Raw genomic sequence first — 22,396 nt, 5'->3', positions numbered from 1 at the left:
GATATTTCACAATCCGAAAACAATAAGAGCCGTGTCACGACAAAACCAACATAATGGGTTTGCGACCAGCATGGATCCAGACCAGCCTGCGCTTCCGCGCAGTCTGATCAGGATCCATGCTGTTCGCTTACCAACCTTATTACATGTAGAGAAACTGATAGCGAACAGCATGGATTCTGATCAGACTGCGCGGATGCGCAGGCTGATCTGGATCCATGCTGGTCGCAAACGCACTATGTTGGTTTTGTCGTGACGTGGCTCATATTTCTTTCTTTATCAGATAACAATCATGGAACGTTGCGTAATATTTGAGAAAGTGGGACAGCAGTATACGTTACCATTAACATCTGGAGTTCGTCAATGTCTATCTTCACGGAAATGTCTGTACAAATGCGATCATAACGGTATCCGAAAGAAGTTTTATTGAATATGTCACCTTTTCAAACCGGTGTTATTAGATGTTATGATGTCAGAAAAAACATTAGGCACATTTTTATTGACATTCAAATTTGATTTCCTCTAACATATATAGATGTCAAATAGGACATAAGAGTACAAAGGAGCAAAGAAGATATTCTATTAGTTTCAAATTGTGACAAGTTGTGGTCTCTGCATCAAAGGGTAGCTACATAATTTACAATGACATGGTCGTGAAACATATCTTCGTACCTTCCCTCTCTTTATTTAGCAATTACTAAGACTGTGAATAAAGCTGTCAGCTTATTTAAACTTGTAGAGTAACATGTTTTATATTAAACGACTGAACGAAGTTTTAAACGTTGTTGAAAGGCATTTATTGACAACATTTTAAGGAAGCTTTCATGAAAGACAGACCTTTATTGAATAAGGACAACTAGTCGAGTATAAACGTTTTTTTCTTAACGCAATATCATACCTGGTTATCATATGCTTATAATAAAAGAACAAAGTAATTAACATGAATGAGTAAGTACCTCATCTGCAACAACTATCATGATACAACAATTTCCAACGACCTTTAATATGACACAATATTAAACAACCTTTACTTAGACATCACAAAGTAAAACGTATATCAATAACACTACGAAATATACTACTTTATTGACCGCTGTTTTTGTTACTGTATAAATTAAAACTAAATGAGGTCATAAAACAATAAATGAAGGAAGTAAAACTTTCGTGTTTGCAATAATAACGAACATCATGGGAAGCAAGTGAACAATTATAAAGATAAGGTTGTTTTCCTACTTGCACTCAAGAGCCAGTAAATCGAAGTTACAGTTAAATATGGCTATACTATATCGCTTTGTAAACGACCTTGTTATTAGAAGAACGAAAGTAGAATACTTTTATCCAAGTACATTAAGCATTAAAAAATGATACAAAATAATGATCACATCTAAATGGACGTAAAAATTGATAAGTTGATCTTTGTATATTATGGTTAAAAATGGACAACGTATTTAGAATTAATACCGCAACATATTAAACAAGTTATTCAGATGGTATTGTCTGCATGTAAATAACATATAACTGTATTTGTTACAGTAAAATATCATTTCTTGTAGTACACAAACTGTTTTCCGATGCGTTAGCTCTTTATATTGGTCTTGAACTTGAGCTACTTTTCTTTTCTTTGAGATCATGCTGATATCTTCAATCCATTCACCAGCTATAACACTTACAATGAGCAGTGTTTCGATTACAAATCAAAACACAGATCCATCTTATGTACGGACTGGGAACTACATTTGATCTGATCCTGATACAATATTTTTCTATAAATTTGTTTACATTTTTACAATTTGCAGTTCGAATTTTATATATTTCTACCACACGTGTAGTTCATATAGAATCACTTATACTCATGAAGTCTTGAAGGACTTGTGTTCTTCAGTTGCTAATCAATATCTCCCTCTCGTAGGATATAATTGCACAGTTGTAAAAAAATGTGTACATTTACTATTTTGACGGTTAAAATGTTACAAACAATGAATTCGTTGGTGCTCATGGTAATTCTTGTGATTCTTGTGATGGATGGCTTTACTTACTGAACTTTATATACCAAATTACCAGATTTTTACTGTAAAAAGTAATGTCATTCATGTAACAGTATAAAATTCTCAATTGGTTCACGTAAATAAATAAGAAAAACTCATTTTGGCTCATGGGAAATTAACATTACAAAATATTAAGTAGTAGTCACACTAATATTCCTGGCAGGCGTTTAACTCAATATTGTTTTATATCTTGTTTAACGCATTTGGAATACAGCGTGACATTCTTGTGTAAATTACTTTGAGTATAATGGTAAATAATAGAGTTATAATATCTGGATAAAAATTAATGAGATTGAAAATTGAAAACGACGTGCAATTTGTAATTTTTATTTTGTCAAATATAGTGTAAAGTGCGTAAATAACAATGCGCTTAGATATTTAGTAGCAAATCGTTCAAGTTGAATATCTCGGAAGACAAAAATGTTTTTGATGTCATCATTCGATACCAGTCAATTTCAAATTTTGTAGGTCCATCAGACTTCACAGACAACGAAATATGTCATAAAAATATAATTTAAATAGATTGTTTACTGCTTATCTAAGACAAATGTATATACCGACTTTAAAGGACAGAGGCCTTCATCTTTAAGATAGGCACATACAATGTTGGCAATGTTGTACCTTTCTGATTCATGTAAGAAAATAAAGCGTTAACAAGACTGGGAGCAACATAATATCTATCAACACAACTCTTTTGAATGGATACATAATGCATTGAGTCATCATATTTGCCAATTTGCTCGCGGTTAATTTGTAGATGTAAAAGTTTGATAGAAACTTTATAGTAAATTTTAAAATATGATCCGACTTTAAAGTTTCAATAATGAACAATTGTCAATAATGAAAAAAAAGAAAAAAAAGAAGAAGAAAACGTTTGTTAAAATCTTTTACTTTTACAATATTCTACAAAAGAGATATCAATTCCTCTATTTATTTATTTATTCTTTTATTAATTATTTAATTAATCAATTAATTTATTAATTTATGTATTATTTCATTTATTTATTAAATACCAAAACTTTTAAAAACATATTCTAATGTGGCGATGTTCCTGATGGTATTAGCTTCAATGTTTATAATTAAATTTCGAATGGAATGCAATAACGTTGAATGTTTTAGGCAAATTAACCTTTCTATTTTAAGCATTTTGTTTCCTAGCTATAAATGAGCCGCGTCACGACAAAACCAACATAATGGGTCTGATCAGGATCCATGCTGTTCTCTTACAAACTCTTTACTAAGAAGAGAAACCGAAAGCGAACAGCATCGATCCTGATCAGACTGCGCGAATGTGCAGGCTTGTCTGGATCCTTGCTGGTCGCAAACCCATTATGTTGGTTTTGTCATGGCGCGGCTCATTTTTCTATTTAAAGCATTTTGTTTCCTAGCTTTAAATTATTCCCATTTAATTGTCAGCTTAATTTGTTAATGCAAGTCGTGGTATACTCGACACGATCCGTTCGTTCGTAACAAAAGGGTAATCTGATTTTGGAAGACTTAAGTAACAAACATGAAAGACTACCATCCGTAATTAGATGAACCTTTTAGAAAGAGAAGTAAAATTCTACGAGCTACTTATTTAAGGGTTTAATGAAAAGTAATTTATGATACCATATAAAGGCAATTCGAAACCTTTCTTTAGAGCGAAAGACGCGATTAAAAAATCCTTTTCCAATCACAGAAATCAAAATTTGCAAGGTATATTTTAAGGCATAAACATAATATATATTGCCAAAAAAAACCAAAACAAAAAACAAAAACAATAATGGCGTATACATATTCTTAAAACAATAATGGCGTATACATATTCTTACATATTTATTAATGAATAAAATACGGGAAAATAATATTACAGTTATAATATCAAATAATGAAATTAAATACTATAAAAATACAATAATAAATGTTTGAAATTATTTGGAATCAGCTAGCAGTTCTTTCTCTTGTTAAAGTTGCTTAGTAAAATCGCAAATACATTAACAACAATAAGCATACTTTAAAATACACACACACAGATAAAGATTAGAAAGCTATCAAAGTGGGCGAAGAACAAACATGTTTTTAAACCGTATCATATTCTAGTAGCTGTTGACAATGTTGTCAAACCAAAACGACAATTTTATGATATGAAATAATATTTATTTGTGAAGATGATTTTCCCTATTTTCAATATAAATTTATTTATTATTTATAAATTTACTGAAACCTCTGTTATTATGAAATCTTTCAAATTTATTTCTCCTTTCTTTTAATAGAGTGTAAATATAATATTCTTATTAAACTTGTGGAAAATTCCTTTCTTTCCTTAACAAAGCTAAAAAATAAGTTTCATTTTAACCTTACATAGAAAATTAGACACAAGAAAACTAACAACCAAATACGTAGATAAATAATGATGCTTCCCCCACAAACAACAACAACAACAAAAACAACCAACAAAACCAACAAACAAACTAACACAACAGCTAGAACCTCCCCCTAAAACAAAAACAAGCCAAAAAAAAACAACATGTAAACAACAATCAAACAAAAACCTCACTTATCTTTCTATTAAAAAAAACAACAACATAAAAGAATTGATATGACACATAATCTGTAAATGAGATTAATTTATAAATCAAAATAAATCTTGGTCGCCAATTCCTGGCTTTTGTTCATATCTATATATCATACATTTAAAACTACATGTCTTTCAACAGAAACTGTTGATAGATATACGCCGGGATAATTTAATGAAAATCACATACAATTATCTCATATCATATAATCAAAGTGTTGATAATTACTAACGTTGTATTTAATGACCATTTCATTCAACATGAGATATATGTAAACGACATATATAATAGTAAACCAAACAGATAAATGTATACACATACAGGAAATTCCCACCATTAAGACTATCATTTGATCTGAATGTAACTGGTCTAAATAAAACTCCAAATATAGAAATCATGTACAAGTTGAATATGAGTAACTTAACATAACATATGCCAGCAAAAATCAGTTCATACCATAGGAAAAACACCATATATATCCAGTTAAGTAAGAATGTACGCAATATGTTATAAGTAATTCCGAATCTGTGCAAAGCATTGGCCAAAAAGAGATACAGGGTAAAAAAAGAGATACAGGGTAAATAAACGAACAAAATATATCTTACCGTTTAACAAATTATATGATATGAATAAACGTATACGGTTGCTATGACATAATACTTTAACCACCTAGCCCTGCATCACCGAATATACATGTTGTTCAAGGTTAATACATCATCACATTGAAAGAAAGTATATTAACCCTTTGGATGTTTTGATGCAATATATTACACACTATGTGAGAAATTTGAAATCAAATTACCTAAGGGTTTTTTTTCTTTTTTATCTAATAGACTGAATCTGGTGTGAATGGCCCTCAGCTACATGATTCATTAATAATTTTGTTTTCAGAGAAAGTGATATTGTCATGTGGGAAATTGATGTCTTGATTTCGAGGAACTATTTGATAAACTATTCAAATTAGCATGAAATGTAAAAGAAAGAGAAGAAGAATAATTTATATTTGTTGTGCGTGTAAGAACGTTATGAAATATTTGTACAGAAATATTTAGAAAAAAGTGCTTTTAAAACAGACAAAAAAAAACCAGACACGATAAACTATTTTTGAATATTTTGTTATAAGTTATCAATGCTACTTCTGATAAATGGAGAACTCCAACAGGTTTGTTCAGATTGGGAATTAAAATTAAGGTATGCAATGGTGCTACAATCACTATCTTAAAATTTATTTACTGTTAATATGTCAAAAAACTGAAATACTTTGCAAAATAATTGCATTTTCGTATCTTTTTAACATTGTGTTGCATAACAATTAAAAAAGATAAACAATATTTTTAACAAATTCATCGTTTATTATTAATAATCAAAGAAACAAGTAAAATTGACAATATTGTCAAATGTATTCGTATGTAAAGACTGACTAAAGCTATACACTTTTCCCGGTATTTCTTTAAAAAAATGTGTCAACATTTGTTAAAAAGGACTTCTTGTTTTGGTAACGGGTTATAAAAAATGATGATTATGTAGTGCATTCAATTATATTCTACATTTACTACCCATAAATTAAACCAGGAAGCTAAATTGTGGCTACTAAGTTTGTGGATATTTAAACACTCCATAAGTTTCTCTAATAGTCTATATTCTATGCTTTAATAAGAATGATTAAAAGTTTATTCATCTAGAGATGCCAAAATCATTTTTAATGTTTCGTCGTCCAAAAACTAAAATATATCTGTCATATCATTAAATTTGACATTTTTTGTTCTGCAAACCATGAATCACTGGCCAAAGGGGTGCCAGATTACCTCTTTAGGCGTCTCCATCAGAATTCAAAATAATATTTATGTCCCTTTTGGGAAATTAATAGGAATAATATTGAGAATTTTAAAGTGCCTCAATATGGATATTGTCTGAATACCATATTTATTTAATATACATATTGTAATAATAGCAACACAATATCCTCCAAGGCTCAAAATCAGAGTAATCAACGAACGGAATATCCCATTATACTATTTAATTTCTAGAGCGTTTCATATTTTGAAAAAGACTAACCACTATTTATACATATTTTTATTGTTGAAAACAGTATTTTATGTATCCTTTGTTTTGTTGTTAAACGAGATCAGTGACTTAGTCAATAATTCTAATAACCATTTAAGTTTTTATTTTATTCACCTATATAATATATGTAATGCATTAATCGTATATCAAGTATTTACAATGATTGTTGTTTTACTATTTGCAATGTGACAACAGAAGTTAAAAACACCTCATATTATCGGACACCATTTTAAATGTATGAAAAATCTTACAGAATGGTAACTTTCGTTTAACGAACAGTGCAATAACTGTAGTAAGATCAAACAGTTATACTACACTTGTGATATTTCACAATCCGAAAACAATATTTCTTTCTTAATCAGATAACAATCATCGAACGTTGCGTAATATTTGAGAAAGTGGGACAGAGGTATCCGGTACCACTAACATCTGGAGTTCGTCAATGTCTATCTTTACGGAAATGTCTGTACAAATGGGATCATAATGGTATCCGAAAGAAATTTTATTGAATATGTCACCTTTTCAAACCGGTGTTATTAGATGTTATGATGTCAGAAAAAACATTAGGCACATTTTTATTGACTTTCAAATTTGATTTTCTCTAACATATTGATGTCAAATAGGACATAAGAGTACAATGAAGCAAAGACGATATTCTATTAGTTTTAGATTGTGACAAGTTGTGGTCTCTGCATCAAAGGGTAGCTACATGATTGGCAATGACATGGTCGTGAAACATATCTTCTTACGTTCCCTCTCTTTATTAAGCAGTTACTTTAACTGTGAATAAAGCTGTCAGCTTATTGAAACTTATAGAGTAACATGTTCGTGGTCTAAGTAAAGCGCATACATTTTACCGCTGTCTTCGACGCTTTGTTTATACAGTAAACAATAACAGTAACAAAAGTAGATAATGCACTAAATATTATATATCTTTTATGTATAAAAATATTATCAAGACATAAATGTAAGACTTAGAATAGAATTCAACCTATTGGTTATATAACAATATAAGATAAATATGCGTTAAATATAATTTAAAAAGAGGTACAACATCTTTACTTCTCAACAGAAAATTGAACGAATTATTTCTCTACACAAAATATTTAAAAAAATTGACAAAGGCATACTAAAATTTTTATTTCATACCAGCAAACATTATTTATAGGATTTGAAAACAATTTTACTTAAACTGATGTCTTTATTTTATGATTTGATGATGGTTATACTGACTTGCAAGTCTTTACTATAACAAATTTGAAGACATTTTATTGTACAAATGTTTACCACATCGATATTCATGTAAAAGCATGAATCGTTTTACATAACTAAACACGTTTTTGCTAATAAAACAATCAAACGGAAAATGCTAAAAATGCTCTAAGTAAACAATTTAAATGTGATAAAATAACGATATATATGTAAATGAATAAATACAAAATAAAAAAATCTAATTGCATCTACAAAAAAATGAGAAAAGATCTGACATTCATAGTATTGGACAAAACCCGCAACGTCATGTAATCGGTGCAAATAATTTGTGTTCTAGCCCGTTCACTCTCTTACATAAATAACAGTGTGAATAGTTCATTTCTTACAGTAATACATTTATTAAAGGAAACCACAACCAAATTGCAAATGTCAATGTAAATGACCAACTATGACAAACAATATATAAGTGAACAGGACCTATTGCCAACGCTTGTTTTCATCGTAACCATAAAATAAACGGTAATTTATAATTGTCTATAAAGTGGCATTGTGCCTATCTGAGGGTATAAAGTGAGTGACCAGATGAAAGTCAAAATAAGTTAACCTGCTGTTATACGAGATTCCTTTCATTTTTTTATTCGCATGAACAAAATATACCTAACGTGACTAAAACGAACATATTTTAAAACAGATAAAAAACGGTTTTCAACATCATCAATAATAAACGTTATTATATGCTATAATAAACGATTTTAAAAAAGGATATAAGTGACTTCAATACTATCAAAAAGTCAACAATGTGGATCATGAATTCTCATTACAATTTTAGAGCTCATGTTGACAAAGCTAATGTAGACACGAGTTTATTGAAATTTCTTTCATTTCTATAATATAAAACTTATTTTTAAGATTGGAATACATGCTTGCTTTGCACATAGTGTACATTTAGATATTATAACGAAATTATATGAAAAGTATTTGAAGTCACTGTGACTTTCATCAGCGTTTTGACTCATAAAAATATAATTTCATAACTACTTATATGTTCAATTTCCGTCACTGTTCCACTGTCCAATTTTGTCTGTCTCATTTCTTGACTACGAACAAAAAGTCGATGTTATAGAAAAAACATATTCTTGTAGTATGTAAAATGAATCTCCTATATATCTCTTGGCATTTATTTGTAGTGAATTTGAAGCCTATTTATTTTTGATTTTCTAATTTTATTACATTCTGGTATTCAGAACAATAAAAATAATGGTGTATAAAGATGTACTTTGTTCACTTTTTGACCGTATAACACATTAAAATGTGATCATTCTGAAGACTTTGACATGATCCTCGTTTTGAGTTTCATAAAAAGTTTTTATATCTAGAATTCCATTAAAAGAGATAAGAAAAACCGTCGCCTCAACTGTTTTCCTTATTAAAAGTCACGGGAATGTGATAAATACGAGTATAGCATACAGAAAGACACGCACTTTTCTTCATTATATTTATCTAAAAATACCATTCTTTGGATTTACTGAAGACAAGAATGTAATTCTAGACATTTTCTAATACATAAAATAATTCAATTCCATAAAAGTCTTTTAGATAGAGAAAATAGGGAAAGATAAGTTAAAAAATTATGCCAGTTTTATTTCAGTATTAGATAAATAATCAAATTATAACGTCTGCTGGTTCAGGAATTTGAAACATACCTAAGAAAATAAGATAATTTCTTCTAAATTATTGCGTTGATATAAGAAGTGTACCACATAAAGATATAGAACCTGAAGCGAATCATAAGCTAATATCTAATAGTGATTTGACAGACACCGTTTGACGTAGGAATGGTCTAGATATTTCAATTCCACTTCAGTGCTGGTTTTGTGCAACATTTTTGATTGATTGATGGATTTATTGATTTATTGCATAAATAAATAAACGGATGACTAGAAAAAACCTTTCACCGGCGGATGAAGGTTCGAGGCCCAAAATGAAAAAGAATTGTTTAAAAAAAACATTTAAAGCTATGAAATATAAGTTAGTTATAAAATTTACAATGTTTCGTGTGATTTAATGGCGTAAAAATATTACTTAAAAACTTGTTGCATCATTATTGAATTGACAATTATATCATTTTTTCAGGTCAAAGATATAAAAACCTAAATACTACTGCTGGAATTTATATAGCATTTGCCAAGTAACTTTGATTCTTAAGCAGATTCAATTTCTTCTCAGTTTCTTCTCCGCAAAGAACTCGTTCGGTCTTTAACATTAAAAAGATTAACATTACTAAGATCATGCCCCCTGTCATAGAAACTATCATTACTATCATTTTTTGTATTTAATTATGTTTTGTGTAACAGACTTTACGGTATAGATCTAGTGATAGCGGAATAATAACACCGTTCTTTGATTGAGTATGGTACACCTTAAACGCAATATCGTAAAATTAATAGTAAAACAATAATCCGATGAATCGTGAGAAAGATCCTTTAATTACTCTTTCTCAAAATATCAAACATAAAAAATCGATGGCAATCAGCAGACATGCACGAGAAATGAAATTCAGTTGCTTAACTGATTTGTAATTCGCAATACATCACATCACCAGGAAACGATTTGTTTTCTTTCAAATATCGGAGAATCTGACAAATGTTAAAAGCTCATCAGGCCAGCTCATTTTATATAGTTTTTAATTTTTGTATTTTAATTAATAATTTGGAAATAGGGGAAATACTGGTACTATCAAAACAATCATCTTATTTTTTAAAATTAAAATGAGTAATAACTTTGAGGAACTTATATAAAGTGTCACGATACCAACAGTTCTATCTTATAACATAAATTCAGACATTGAAATGTTTTCTTCAAATTAGTCAAACTAATTTGTATCACTTCAATGATTTATATCCTTCAACAATAGCAAGCATTTTTCTCAAATAAGCCATTCTGTTTTGAGAATTTTGTTGTTTTTTCTGGGACGCGATGAAGCTAAATTGGCACACATCAAGTTGTTAATGATAACTGCTGTTGTAACCTTGGAAATACTTGAAAACAAAAGAGGGAAAGAAAAAGTTTTCAACGAGTACACAAAAAAGGAAGTTACCGAATGCTTGTATTATATTAAAAATGTTTTTTTAAGTAAAACAATAAGTGGAAGAAAGAACATCTACTAGCATAAAAACGCCTTGTAAAAAAACACATGGTGAATAAAACATAAGGGCGGATTTGTTTATGAAAATTATTTGCTGCAGCATAATATACGATCTTAGTAATATTAACATCATGAGTAATTTGTTGCTGTGTTTTGCTACGATTTGCTTTGTCTTTATTTAGAAATGCCACTATATAGGCTTTATCTTTGTATGTAAGATTGGTTTAATGAATTTTTTTTCTTTCTGTCTTAGAAGTAGTGACATGTGAATTAGTCAGAATTTTGTTAAAAAAGGTGTTGTTATTTTCTTTTTTTTAAACATTGCAAGAGACAGCTTAACATCAGTTTTGTTACCTAAATATCATGGCTGAGAAGGTAATACATAATAAAATAAGGCGAACTTTGGATGCTCTTATCAAACAATGAAACATCTTAAGGCTCATAGATGGCAGCGATTAAACCGTTCAACCATCTACACATCCAAGCAACGTCATAAGCGGTGTTCCACAATTTAAAACTATTGATCGAATGATGGATGTTTTAGAAACATCCATAAAATAAGTATATAAATATGTAATGGTGGTCATGGATGTTTCATGATGAACAATTTATCTCATCTAAAGTGTAAGTTGATTGTGCCGATAATATCCGCTCAGAAAAAATTGTATTCCTTAAAAAAAGCTGAAATAGAGCCATAAAACATGCAAGCATTGCAACCTAAATAAAACTTTGGAAATGGTATCTTTTGAAACAGAGATTTTTTTAAAGATTAAATAATTTATCTTAATTTTGTTTAATTCCCACGTTTCCCATAATTTCCCGTCTTTATTCTAAAGTTCTTAAATTTCTATCTCCTTTGAGAGTCATCTTTGCTGTTTTGTTTAAATGATTACTTGAGAGTTGAAATTTCAATTAAAATTTCTTGACTCATTATCAATTAATTTGTATAACTTGTTTGGCATAATAAAATAGAGTGATAAACAATGATAACATAAGAAATTGTTGATACGATATAAATTTTGTAACTATTTTATTATTATGAAGAACTGTTATAATTTAAGTTTCTTCTTGGTATTTTTGTTGCCTCCGTCAATTTTGTTTTCAGTACAGACATGTATTACATAATATTGACCAGCTAAAAAGTCCATGTATGTGTCGTTATATGATTTACGAATAACTTTTATATTGGTTCTCTTCATAACGTCAGCTTGTTTAGTTTTTCCATAACTTGCTGTAAAACAAGGTTGCAAAATCATTTGAATATTTCTTTGATCAAAAGTCACCACGATTAAAGGATGTGTCAACTAGAAATGTGTCCATAGGACACGGGTGCCCCCACACTCTACTGTTTTGATAATCTTATGACTCTAGGTCAAATATCTTTTGGGCTTTGTGTGCCACAAGTTGAAAACTAAACATCTTTTACTAAGTAAAGGGCAAAGACCTTTACAAATACTGAATGAATCCACAAGCAAACAAAAAGGTACAAAAGTACACATGCTGACCAACATACTTGTAAACTTTCAGGCATACAGGTCAAATATGTTTTAAGCTATGCATGAACAAGTTGAAAATTGCAAATTTATTTTAAGTCAATGGCAATAAATCTAACAAAACTGAAAAAAATCCACATGCCAAAAACCCAGGTGCATAGCTTTACAGTGATGTTGATCATTATTCATGTAAAGTTGGTAAATTCTAAGATAAAAGTGATGTGTGCTTTATTTGTTTCTAACAACATTTCTCTGAAAAAGCCACAATAATACTAAAGAAATTTTAAAATATGATTATTACTCCATAAATTCTAGCAGAGTCATTGTTGCGTGTGTGTTATATTAATTGTCTATGTTTATATGAGGGAAAACTTTTTCGTTTTTGAAGAGAACAATAAGAACTTATGTTTGGATAATTGTTAAGTCCACAATTTAATTTACAATCGCTTGATGAACAAAGATGCAACTATTTTTCCAAACAGAAGTGTTAAATCATATTCAGACAGCTTAAAAAAAACAAAAAAAAACACACACATAATTTGGTAGCTTGAGGATGTCTAAGATTATCAACAAACTGAAGATCTTACTTCCTTGTGTAAAAAAAGTCCCTAGCTTTAAAAATTGTTTTTGTAAAAAGTCATCTGGGTCATGAAATGAATCTCTAGACGCTTAAAACGTGTTAGGATGAATTAAATTCCCGATAATGGAATCGTATTTGATTTATTATACATTTCCGCTACGAAATCATTGCTGAGAAACAGTGGAGACTAAAATGAACAATACCATGAAATGTAATGTAAGATCCTTTCGTACAATGACATAGGAATGGTGGATGTCCAAAGGTGCCTTTTTAATTCATTTTGGGCAAAAAATTCAGCAAACGAATTTTTTTAGAGCGGTGATAAACTTAAAAAAATAAAACAAACAAATAAAAGAATAACGAAAATAAAATTTAAAAAAACGAGAAAAACAATTAAAAACACAAACAACAACAACAACAAATACAAAAACAAAAAAGAAAAACCCGAAGTGAAAACTACAAGAAACAAAACTAACAGCAACAACAGCAGAGTTAAAAACAATAATGAGTAAAACACCTAGGAAATTCAACCGATATAATGAAAAGTAAATTTACTTTGTACTTTTGTATAAGGAAATAACCTACATATAGTATACACATTTTTTCCCTGTGAAACAATCTAAATTGTGTTACCTATTAAGTGATTTAGTTCTTCAGGAAGTCAGGATATTTTCAAGACGAAGATAAATTACCTGAATTGTCAATGCTATTAAAGCTATTCAGACCGAGGAAAATGGGTAACTCTGTTTTAAAAATCCAATGTCTCTTTAATTCAATTAAAACAATTATATCCTCTCCAGTTTTGCAAATGAGGAGCTAAAAGAAAAACGTCGTCGAAATACTAATAGTGGCAGATGTGTACAACATAAAGATTATCCTTATATTTATTTAAGTAGCTTACCAAAAAATATAGATTTGATAAAGTTGAAAAGTCGCATACTCAGAGTGATTAAAAGTGTTCACTGATGGCAATGTTCAGCTTTGTATACATTGTAACCATGAGGAATACATAAGAATAACTTGTATTCCTTTAAAATCATAAAGCAATTACTATAACTAAAATTGTTACTTTGGAACCAGACAATTTATTAATGTTTCATTCAGATCAAAATGTTTTGTTTAATTGTCACGTTTCACATATGTTCCCTTCTTTATTATTTTCTGTAGTGAAGTCTTCATATCGCGACAGAAATCCCGCTATAATTTGAAGTTAAAGCCACTTGTTATAGCCAAATTATACTCCACTTTTTCCATAAAAAATTCAAAAGCAATACATAATTGACTGGTAATTTGTCACAACTTTAAAACCTATATTCATTTTTTCTTGGATGGAAACTTTCTTTCTATAAACATACAAAATGTACTATTCGTACATAAACGATTCATTTGCACAAAAAAGCCTACACAAGATCAATTTTGTTCTGGAATATTTGAATTTTCCAACTTCGTGTCAAACATTTATTGCATTGTCTACAATAACGTCTGAACACATTTGCACATTAAAAGTATATTTGAATAATCCTTACTTCTTTTTGTTAACATTAAGACAATGCCCAAAAGTCTTACACAAGTTTTAAACGAATTCAAATAAAAAACCAAACTAGATACTGTTTCAAAATTTGGGAATATCAAAGGTAAAGGTACGACAAGTTAACATTAGAATGTGTGATTTATTAAAATAAAAATAAAACAGTAAAATATGGCAAGAAAAATCGTACGGATTCCATTTTAGTATGTTAAATTGATAGTAAGTATTGCATACAAAAAGGAAAACTTAGATTGTCTTCTATACAAAAATTGTCTTCGCACCATTTAAATATGTAAAAAGGAGAAAAAGTGAGACATGGCAGAAATGCACTTCTTGCAACCTTACAATCTATGAGATGAATATTATTTTTCATTGTTTTAATTTAATATGTTTTCTCTGACTAATTACATAATATCATTACATTCAAATTACTGAACTTTTGAATGAATTCAATACAAACACTTTGAATAAAAAAGGCAGATTTTGTAATGAATCATCAGGAAACACAAATGAAAGAATAAATTATTCATTTATTTATTATTAACTAGTAACTGTTACTTTGTTTTACTCTCGTTGTTTATAAAAAATACCGTTTATTTTTTTCAGATAACAAGGAATGTCTTTTTAAATGTCTTGTTTAAATGTTTTGTTCACTATTCTGATTTGCTCTAATATACAAACTTAAATATCAGTAAAATGAAGATGTTTTGGCATTTTCCAGGAAAGTCATGAAAATTAATATAAATATTGAAAATTTGAGCAGATAGTTTTTTTACCATTTTACTTATGGTATGTTAATACAACATAAAGCAGATGATAAATTGTGTAGGTGCAAAACGTCAATGCTAATGACGAATAATGGCATTGTTATATTACAAAGTGCATATAGCCTACACATGATTAAGTCGTTAACAAATAACTAACTGTAACAAAGTAATGTCTACAAAATATATTATATATGATTTATAGCCGAGCAAAAGGAATTATTCCTCATAAAGTATAATGACCATAATTATAAATCATTTACCTTTGTTTTAATACAGCAAATTTGATTTAGAAAAAAATAAAACATTTTCAACCCTAAAACTTGTTTATTCTCAAGTACAAAGGTTTATATAAGTTCATAAATATTGTCGATCTGAGATCATTTTATAAATACAAAGCTTGAAACTATGAATATGTATTTTAATTACCTAGCCAAGTGTTTTCCTTTTAAAGAAAACGTTTTTTTCACATATCTTATCACTAATCATCTTCATGTAACACCCAAACAAATCGGTGTTTTTTTTTCTTTTTTCATTTTCCCTTGTTCCTAGCAGAAAGGCCAAGCAACAAAATATCTGTACTTTTGTTACATAATTTGATCCACTGATCAACGGTGATTAACTGTTTTGCTGGGATAAAACAATCATTCTTTATTCAAAATAAATTTGCCAATCTAAAAGCAAGTATGAACTTTTTATCTTCATTCAAATTAACAATGTATTTTTTTTGCAATAGTTTACAAGATGATTGTTACCAGTTAATCACAGACGACAATCCTTTGGTAAGATTAACAAAACCTACAACACCCATAAAAGATAATAACTTATCCACAAATCACATTTTCCTGTAGTAACATGCTTAAATGGAGAAAAAGGGAATAAATCTTCTTTCTGTTTTAACATAAAAATACATGTATGTCTTATATTTTTAAAAGTTAAACAAGAAGAAACTTCAGTGTGTAAGGTTATACTTCGTTTCATATTTGATGACCATTTCCCCGCTTATTCAGTCTAAATGATCTTGCTCGTATAAGTCTTTTTACCATAATAATTAGCTGGAGATTTTTCAAAAACAGCACTCCATTATTATTTCTACAACAAAAACTTGCTTCCTATACAACATTCAATATAGACGATTCATTCGCACGAAAAACCTATAAAAAATTAATTTGTTTTGAATATTTCTTCTACGTGTCAAACATTTATGGTAGTGTCTACCATAACGGCTGCGAACGTTTCCAAATTTAATATATATTTGAATAATCCTTATGTCTTTGTTCAGAGAAAAAACATCACGTTCATAAAATTCCTACGAATCAATATAAAAGGCTAGACATTTTCATCATCGATGCTTATCCTAAGACTTATAATCCGGGCAAATGGATTTATTTCCGTTCAATCAATTAACTGTTTGCGTCTATGGAAAATCATGACTAACAAAATTGTTACTAAATACAAAATCAACTATTTCTTACATTAATTTCTTAACAATAACTTAATTATAACAATCCGTCTAATATACTAAATTCAACTCAACGTCATAAGGACATGACTTTGTAAAATATAATTGTTATGACTGAAATGAACATGGGTCTCAAAGTGGATAATAATTTACGAATAACAGAGAAAGGAGTGTAAAAATGCATGATTTCTACTTGGTGAAACAGAAATATGTGTCAGAAAATTACACGTCTCAGTTTCATAAATTTGATAAATATTTGTCCTCAAAACAAACAGCACTTCTAATGTAACAAACCGACTCCCTTAAGATTTTAACTTCACAAAAAACATAATTAAATTATTTCTTGTCACCTACAAAAACACATATTATTAGATTGTTTCTGTCGCAGTGATAGAAAGTCATATACCGTAGTTCTTTTCGTGACAAAAAATAAATTTAAACTAATAATTTCTAAAATATAGTGTCACATTTGAAACAAAAGTTCAAGTGAAAAAATAACTTCACACCACAAGTGGTACAGATGTCATTACAATACATTAAGCAACTTTTATCTTATTTTTTTTTCGCTGTGGACTTTGGTAAGGACTATCTTGAATCGGTATGGTATATAATACCATATCAATGATGCATATCAATTTTAATCATATTGTGTTAATGTTTATCATTTTGACGAATCATAGGAAAGCAGATATCCAAAGTAATATCCAAAGTAAAATGGAGATGAAACGAATAATTGAACAATCATGAAATAGTAAAAGAGTAATTTACAATGAATTTCGTATCATTTGAATGGTTATTATTTGCTTTTGCATTTTATTGTAATATATTGTGTATATATATTTGACTGAAATAAAATATTGTTTAAACCATTATTTGCTTTTCATAAAATGGAAGCTTTATACTAGGACAAATGAAATCTAGATGAATGTCAACGTTTAGTTGTTAGTCAATTTTCCAAATAATTCAACACATATGGGGTTTTTAACTGACATTAAGTATAATATACATAAATAAATGGTCGATGGAGTTCAACCCTGACAAATGTGAAGGTCTCAGGATAACAAGAAAAAGAAAACCTGTAATATTTCCTTATACCCTCCATAACATCCAACTAAATTCAACTCAAGAAGCGAAATACTTAGGAGTCACTATTAGTCAAGAACTTTCATGGACCAAACATATAAACAACATTACATCTAAACTCAGAAGAAATGTTAAACCCCAAATAAAAAGATAAAGGCAACTGCATATAAGACCCATGTTAGACCTCAGGTTGATTATTGCTCCATAGTTTGGCATCCTTGGCACAAATACTTAATTTATAAGATAGAGCAAGTACAAAGATCAGCTGCTAGATACATTTTTAATGGTTATGACTATACAAGTAGTGTCTCAAAAATGATAAATGATCTTAATTGGCAAACCCTTGAACAGCGTCGAAACATCAGTGCTGTAACCTACTTGTATAAAATCCAAAACAACATTACCAACACCTTACTCAAACAAGAAATCTGAACTACCTGATACCCTACTCGAGGACACAATATCATCAACATTCTTCCTTTTCTAGGAGCATACGTCTTTGGAATAGCCTTCCTTTAACTGTTCAGTCTAGCCCCAGTTTAAACATCTTTACTGAGAGGCTTGACCTATTCTATAAATTATAAATCGCACACTATGTCTTTTAAATTAATAGTCTTGTAGAACTTTTATTCTTTTAACTTTTTAATTTGCATATAAATAATTTCTTTTATTAACAGTTCCCTGACAACGCGCCTGCTAGTCATAATCAGAATTGATTGTTAAGCAGTATAATGTAGATGTAGATGTAGATAATATTATTGACTGGTCTTAAGTGTTCAAAACGTATGATGGAATCTAGTGATAAAAAAATAAAAATGATGTCAACATAATCAATAACAAAAATTACAGTCAAGTCATTCCTTATTTAACTTACCAATCTCAGTCACGTAAAAAGCCCGATAATGTACAAATACATATAATAATTACAACATGAACACCATAACACTTTAAAGTTAGATATTTAAATTGAACTTACCTATGACACAGAACGGACATCAGATGAAAAGAGAAAAAAAAAACAGTTAATATTAAACTTTGTTATATTTATTTAAAGATTATGTAAAAGTTAAAAACATGATTTTCGTTTTTAGTTACCTAAACAGAATGTTAATCTAAAAATGTTGAATGACAAAACTCAAATTTGCTTTACCAGAACTCTTGAATTGTTCTATCAGGGGAGGGAGGGAAATGTAAACAAAACTAAAATGCATTTACAAACAAAGAACAACTTAAAATTGTATGTGGAATATCAATGGTAAAAACATTAAAATTGTTGACAGTTTTTGTAATCAAGGGATTATGTTAAACTATAATGGTAACGTGGCCAATATTTCAAGACATTGAAAAACCAAACGCAAAATGAATACGTTCATTTGCCAAATACAGTTAATTGGTCCATAATGGACGGTCTGTTTTACCAGATATAATTATGTTGATAGTTATTTAGTGTCCTATGTGATAACAAACCATGAAGGTATTGTATGAGGCTGTTGTTGGTCAGTATAAGATACATTATCAGATATCACATATATTTATACAACGGTTAAAGATCTTTATCTTTGATATTGTTACTGTGTGTATACTACATTTGCAAAAAATTATATATGTATACACTTATGCAAATAAAACAATTTTCAAACATCGAAGAATATGTAAAATGTGTACTGAAAATATTTGTGCACATTATATTTCATCAATAAATTCCTGCATTCATTTCTTATTGGAAATTTGACTTAGAATTTATAAAAAAAAAATTTCTAATTACCCCCCTTTATTTACATGAAATGTTTAATTGGGTAATATCTTTATAAATAATACTTATTGGAACTTACAATGCTGACAATTCTTAATTTGAGCATCATATTTATGAAATAAAACCATGAAAAAATTGTGTTACAGGATCTTTAATGATAAATTGTCAAAAAAAAAAAATTCTTCATCCTATAAATGTTCGGAACGGTAAGAAAAAGAAAGTAAAACAAAGAGGATAAATAAATTTCCTTTTTATGGGCATAACTTTCTATCTATCAAAAACATTTCCATTCTTGTGTTATTCAGTTTTACACATACAAAAATGTTTACAAATTTGGCAAATACGGTCGGCTGTTTTTGGCAAATTAAATACATTTCTATTATCATTACTTTGTAGACAAAGATCAACAGAACATTTATTGAGATACTTAACCATTTTAATTCCTTGATGCATAGTTATAAAAGATAAACTGATTTTGTATGATAGAAACGGATAAATGCCACACAATCACATGTGTAGCACTATCAGTACATTTTTTATCAAGGTTTTTGCATAATATTTTTGAAATAAACATATTTGATCCAGATTTGTGAAAACAAGGACTTGACGATCAATAATACATTATATGTAACCATCCTTACTTGCATGCCTATAGATTGTCCGAAACATATATTTTAATCTCGGCAAAAGTTGGATAAAAATTTCATGATATTGCTTATAGATACCATAAAAACAACAGTAAAAAAATTAAATTAAGTTCACATTGTCTAGTAAAATATTTAATATTTGATAATGCACTTAGATCTGAACGGTAATGTAAAGTGTGTAATCACACATTTGTGAAACAGAATATTATAATTATAGTTTTTACTTGTTGAAGAATTAGCGGAGCGTTGATCATGACCAATTTGTTTGCGTCGCCTTTGACTTCGATTAACCTTTTAGGTAACGTTTTTGTTGACAGTCTTAATACAGTTAAAATTTTACTTTAACTGAATACAACTTATACTTTTTTGTAACATTATACATGACTATGTTGATTTCCCGAAGTCATGTTGAACATATGTTCAGAAGTCAATGCAACACGAAACTACAGATTCAATTTTATCGGATATTCTTATTTAAAAATTATCTTCATTGTCTGATATGAACTTATTAAATTATTGCTGAAAATCAGGTTCATATTACTATGTTGATATCAAATAAAATTGAATTGAAATCCCCAATCATATCATACTAAGTAAAGGTATTAACTGTAAAATTAATGTCTTTTATTTAATATTTAACTTTTATCTGAATTCAGTTTCATTCTGAGCATGTAATTCAGCAAGTTAACTCAGCATGATAACTCATCATGTTAACGATGATTAATTTAAGACATAAGATATGATCAAGTTATGTACCACAACAAGACCAAACTTAACGTGAAATGTCGTATCAACGCAAAATAACTATTTGAAGTATACAAAAATGATTTTCTTAAGACAATCTAAACCCTCTTAATATGTTCTTTGTTAAACATAAGATTGAACATCCAGACAAAGATATAAATAACATAATTTCTCTCATTCAATGCGATTTGAGTCGTTTCAGACAGAGCAAAACGAAAAACATTAGCTTTGAAAATTGATGTTAGTTTTCTTCAGTATGATATATTATAACGTGGATATAAGATGAGATTAAACAATAGTATCTCCTTATTAGAAGTACATACTGGCATTATTAGTGTCCATAACTAGGTCATTTATCAAAGGAATTTGAAATACTATGGCACAAATATTTGTTATGATAATACAATGTGTCATGCGCTACAATCGGAACTCTACCTCCAAGGTCAACGTCACATTTAGTGATTAAAGGTCAACATTGTCTATTTGAGGATATATGACGTGTCCCCTCCTTAACTTTCTTATCCATGAAGGGGTTTTAAAAATACTTGGCACAAATGTTAACAATAATAAGAAAATGTGTCATATGTAAAACCATTTGCCTATCTCTAAGGTCAAGGTCACAGTTGAAGGTAGAAGATTAACATAGTCTGTTTTACAGAGTATATTTTGTGCCCCAATCATATTTCTGGTATAGATCAAGGGATTGTAGAATTATTTGGCACAAATGTTCACACTAATAAGTCGGATATGTCAAGTGCAACAATCAGTTGCCTACCTGTAAGGTGAATGTCACAGGTAAAGGTCATATATTAACATAGTCTGTTACAGGGGAACTTTTGTGTCCGGTCCAAAACTTCTTCATATATCAAGGGATTTTGAAAATGCTTGTCACAAATGATCACAATAATGAGACAATGTGTCCTGCGTACCAGCCAGTTGCCTACCTCTAAGGTAAAGGTCACAACTGTTCAAAATAATAAAACAATTTGTTATGCGTAAAAACCAGTCACGTACATCCAAGGTCAAGGTCACAGTTAGAGGTCAAATGTTAACATAGTCTGTTATACTTTCTAATCCATCAAGGGATCTTGAAAACACTCGACACAAATGTTCATAGCAAAAAGTGATGTACTATACGCAACACCCAGATGCCTTACTTTAAGATCAAGGTGATGAAAGGTTCACATCATCTTATCGAGAGTATTCGTGCTGTCCGGTCCAAAATGTTTTCATCTATCAAGGGATTTTGAAATAGCTTGGCACAAATTTTCACAAAAAGGGACCACGTGTCGTATGCAACAGCCAGACTCCTACCTTAAAT

General features: G+C 29.3%; 1 protein-coding gene across 2 annotated transcripts in view; it reads right to left on the bottom strand.

Moving 5' to 3' along the window:
• The window catches only part of LOC132729872 (dipeptidyl peptidase 4-like), a 168,279-nt gene that overhangs the window by 106,648 nt on the left and 39,235 nt on the right, over positions 1 to 22,396 (bottom strand). The gene's annotated exons all lie outside the window — the stretch shown is intronic.

The sequence above is a fragment of the Ruditapes philippinarum genome, unplaced genomic scaffold, assembly GCF_026571515.1.
Source record: "Ruditapes philippinarum isolate M1 unplaced genomic scaffold, ASM2657151v2 ctg3532_1_1_1_1, whole genome shotgun sequence".
NCBI lineage: Eukaryota > Metazoa > Mollusca > Bivalvia > Venerida > Veneridae > Ruditapes > Ruditapes philippinarum.
Note: the sequence above shows the minus strand (reverse complement) of the source record. Positions and strands in the feature narration are given on the sequence as shown.